A 5126-nucleotide genomic window follows, 5' to 3' on the forward strand; every position below is an offset into this window, starting at 1 on the left:
TGTTTGGATTTTTTTTTTTTTTTTTTTTTTGCAGTACTGGGGTTTGAACTCAGGGTCTACATTTTGAGTCACTCCACCAGTCTTTTTTTGTGAGGGGTTTTTTAGAGGTAGGGTCTTGTGAACTATTTGCCCAGCCGGCTTCAAACCATGATCCTCCAGATCTTTGCCTCCTGAGTAGATAGGATTACAGGAGTGAGCCACAGGTGCCTAGCTAAATGTTTTCCACAACTCTTTCCTGTTTTTTTTTTTTTTTTGGTGGCACTGGGGTTTGAACTCAGGGCCTCACGCTGGCTAGGCAGGCACTCTTACCACTTGAGCCACTTCACCAGCCCTTTTTTTTTTTTTCTTTCCAAGTTTATTTTATTTTATTATTACTGTGCAGTGCTGGGGATTGAACCCAGAGCCTTGCATGTGCTGGGCAAGTGCTCTTCCCCTGAGCTACATCCCCAGTCCCATTGTTTGGAAATCAAAATCCTTGAAGACAGAGAAACAGACTCTGACACTGGAATGATGATCAGTTTGAGAATGGATGAGGCATTTCAAACAGAAACAAATTGAAAACAAGGTCCTGTGTGGTTAAGGCGGTTGTGAAGCAGTTGCATAAAGTTGTGTTGCTTTAATGAGGTTGTGTATCAGAGTTGGTGGGATGGCAAGAAATGGAGACCTGGGGAATGAGGGAAGACTTTCCAGCAGACATAGCTTCTCTGGTAGGCATGTGCTGGTATGCAGTGTGGGGAGCCTGGGACCGAGGTGATGGGTGGCAAGAAGCTGAGACAATGGCATATGAGAGACCCAGAAGCTCTGGAGGACAGGACACACTCGGAGACCACAGTGATCTAGTATGTTTGAAGAACTGGCTGTGAGGTGGGGTGCAAAAGATGAGCCTGGGAAGGAAGGCACAGGCCAAGGTCAAGAAAGGCCTTATGTACCATGGAAAAGAGTTTAGTAGATCGTACACTGGAGGCACTGGAGAGCCACTGGAGAATTTCTAGCATGGTAATGATAGGATCTGATTTTCATGTTAGAAAAAGCCACTCTGGTAGAAAGGTGCACGGTAAATAGGAGGGCAGAAAGACTGAAGGCCAGAAAGACTGTGAACATGCTTTCATTGTATCGATACCATCAGAGAGAGACATTGAGGGCAAAAATGGGGCAGTGGGGTGAGGCAGAGAAGACAGATTTATGTGGTCTGGTGATTGACTAACTAGGGGGCATATGGCTTGGTCAACTTGACATTTATCAAGACAGAGAAGACAGAAAAAGGAAGAGATTGTAGTTTATTTATTAGCAGGGGCCTGAGGAAAAGAAAGATGAGTTTGACTTTGAATTTAATGAGTCTAAGGTGCTTCTGGGATAGTCAGGGTGTGAGAAGGAAGGTGGCTCCACAGGTCTGGAGGTTGGAGAGCTCTGAGGTAGAGATACGAGTTTGGGAGTTCCACTCATGGGGTTGGCAGCAGGGTGGAGTCTGTGATTAGAAGACTTCCATATCCTTTGTGTCTGGCAGGAAGAATCCATGGCAGGACACATGGATGAAATGGAGTTTATTAAAAGTTAGGGGAGGGAAACACAAAGGGGAGTGTGGAGGATTCCTAGGTAGAATCTGGAGGCAGAGAGAGCTTCCCTTCTTCAGGTGCTTTTAAAACGTATGCTGACCTATGGAAGGGAGGAACCAGTGATTCCCATCTAATAATCAATGAGTGGGGAGGAGCATGGGTGGCTCCCCAGCCAGGGGAGGGCAGTCCCTGAGCCAAAGCATGGTCAATCTCAGATGTAATATTTTCTATGAGTCCTGATCTGTCCTTCAGGCATGTGAGGAGAATGGGTAAGTATGAGTAGACTAAGAATGACACAAGGGATAATGCATGAGCACCAACTGCAGATATCATGGCATTTCAACCTAAATACTGAAGCTTGTTGGCCGGGGCACCAGTGACTCACGCCTGCAATCCTATTTACTCAGGAGGCAGAGATCAGGAGGATCGTGGCTTGAAGCCAGCCTTGGGAAAATAGTTCTTGAGATGCTATCTCAAAAATACCCAACATGAACAAAAGGACCGGTGGAGGGACTCAAGTGGTAGAGCACCTGCCTAGCAAGCATGAGTCCCTGAGTTCAAACCCCAATACCTCCAAGAAAAAAAAATACTGAAGATGAAAAAATTCATCTCCCAAGAATAAGGACATTCCTTTAGACTACCATGACATCATATCTTGCAGCAAAGAAAATCCACATTACTTCAAAAAACATTCAAAATCTTGTCCATACTCAAATTCCTTAAACTGTTCTTTACAGATGGATTTTAAAAAATCTGGGCTGCAATCCAAGTGTATGCATTGCATTTGACTGGCACCTCTCTGTAGTCTCAGTCTAGAAAGTCTCCCAGTCTTCCTCGGTTTTCCATGACCTTGAGTCCTTAGAGAGTCCAGGCCTGTGTTCTCTAGGGAAGTCTACATTGTGGATCATGGCTAGATTTAGGCCGCCTACTTCTGAGTAGTTTACTGGTAAGTGATGCTTGTACCATCTACTGTGTCATATCAAAGATTCTAGAATCAGAGCTGTCCCCTGACAGGTCTCTTTTATAGTTAGATTTTTGACTAGTATATCAGAAACTGTCCAAATGGTTAGATATGATAAATCTTAGATGTATATCTATTTGATAGTCTTTTCTAGAAACTGATGCATGTTCTGAGTCTTTCATCTTTAAAGTCTATCTTACTGTATGTTGACTTTCAGCTATGTATTCAGATTGTTTTTTCTTGGTTTCATGTTCCCATAGAAACCTGTGCTGCAAATAGCTTGTTCTTCATGAGGCCTGCTCTGGTTCAGTTAAATCCAAAGACATTAGACAATCTGACTCACAGACATAGCTACTTTTTTCTCACCAACGCTCATCTCTAGAATTCTGATAGATAAACCAATGTTTAACGGGTGGACAGAGGAAGCATTTCCTATAGAGAAGCTGGAGAAGTGGTATCCAGAGAGAGGGGGTGAGGTGGGTGAAAAGCAAGAGAACTCTTTTGGTGGAAAATAACAGAAGCCAAATGCAAGCTGAGGGATAAAAGCAAGCGTGTTATATAAAGATACTGGGGTGGTCAGGAATGCAGACAAAGCATGCAACTGGTACTTGTAAGTAGAAAATTATGGGAAATCCAAGACATTTGTGCTCTTTTTGATTCTAAAATTCTAGGGGAGTCCCCAGTTGGTCTTGCCTGGTGAGACCCACCGTTGGGTTGGTCAGCCATAGTGGGGAGGTGGAGGCATATGAGTATATAAACAAGGTGACTAGGGCCCCAACCAGACGTTTAGGGCTGTTTCCTAGAGAAGAAGAAATGGTTGACCAGCCTCCAAGAGGGGTTTATTGCAGGGATGTTGAGACAGTTAGGGAGCACTACAAGGGGACAGAAGGCAAATAAAATCTGGCCCTTTAACCTGTTACTTGTTAAAAAGCAAAGTAAATAGGAGTAACTAGAAAGATCACAGTCCAGGCTGGCCTGAGCAAAAAGTGAGACCTTATCTGAAAAATAACCAGAGGAAAAAGAGCTGGAAGTGTGGCTCAAGCAGTAGAGCACCTGCCTAAAAAGCATGAAGCCCTAGGTTCAAACCCCAGTGCTGCAAAAAAAAAAAAAAAAAAGTTTCATCCAAGACTATAATAATACAGGGTTAACTTGGCCTGTTGCCAAACTTGTATGTCTTTCTTCTATTCTGCCCTTGTGCTGTCTCAGAGGCTCAAGCTGCGAAATTCCCTCAACCTTATCATAAGGCTCAGACCAAACCACAAGGTCAGAACAATGACACCGACTGTAAGAGTAACTTAGCAGTTCCTGGGTTAAGGTGACACCTGTTAGCCTGCAAACCTCCAGGCCAAGAATGCTTGTGCACAAAAAAGGAAAATCTATTTTGAAATCATGCCATGACTAACGAGTAGCTATCAGATTAGCCCACCTCAAGAAATCAATAAAATCAAGTCCCTTCCTTTGAGGAGCAGGCAGCCTGACCACCTCTTCCTTCAGCATGGTCTCCCTTCTGCTTGCAGGCTGAAGTCCCAATAAAGAAGACTTGCCTGTCCTGTTTGTAATATATTTCTACTGTTTCCATGCCATAAGATCCTACTGTCCAATGTCTGTGTTAAGATACTGACGAAAAGTTTCAGGAAATGGGATGGTATCACTGTGAGATACACAGCAGGAGGTTAAATGAGAGGGAAAAAGTACTCACTGGGTGTGGAATTTAGGATATCAGTGGTAACTTTAACAGGATTAGTTTTAGTGGAGTGAAGGCAGTGGACTGAGAAGGGATTAAGAAGAAAAGGGCACAAAGAATCTGAATTCTAAAAGCCTGCTTTGAATGGAGAAAGTGATGTCTTCTAAGATTTAAGGTGGGAAAGACTTTTGCTAAAGCAAGGATTCCTGACCATGCACTCTGTTCACCCATCAATCTCTTAGAAATGGCATGCAAACTTCACCTGCTTCTCAGAGATTTGTAATCCACAATTCTTAAGAACCACTGTGGGAAGGGAAAGATGACAATGGAGAGGGAGAGGCAAAGGCTCAAGCCTGTAATACAAGATACTCTGGAGGTGGAGATTGGGAGGATTGCAGTCCAAGGTTAGCCAGGGCAAAAAGTTTGTAAGACCACATCTCAACAATGGCTAGGTGCAGTGGTGTGTACCTGTCATCTCAACTACATGGGGAAGCACAAATAAGAGGACTGAGTTCCAGGCTAGCCTGGCATAAAGTCAGACCATAGCTCAAAAATAACACAAAAAAGGGCTGGCAGAGAGCTGCTTAGCAAGCATGAAGCCCTGAGTTCAAACCCCAATACTACCAAAAAAAAAAAAAAAAAAAACCAGAGAGATGAAAGATAAAAGAGATGATAGATAATTGGATAATTGGAGCCAGCTCTCAGGGAGAAGCATTTCACTTGTTAGGAAGGGAATGGTTTATTTTCTTCTGAGTCTAGGAGGAAGGATGTGAAATTCAGGGCAGCTGCAGACATGTTTGTGCATAGGGTGGTAGACCACTGAGACTCATGCTCGATAGACTCCATTGTTGTCTCTTTATTATTGGTCCATCTTGGTTTAGCATCAGGAGAGGAGTATTACTGTTTTTTTTCATTTTGGCGTTAATAG

This window comes from Castor canadensis, chromosome 3 (assembly GCF_047511655.1).
Source record: "Castor canadensis chromosome 3, mCasCan1.hap1v2, whole genome shotgun sequence".
Lineage (NCBI taxonomy): Eukaryota > Metazoa > Chordata > Mammalia > Rodentia > Castoridae > Castor > Castor canadensis.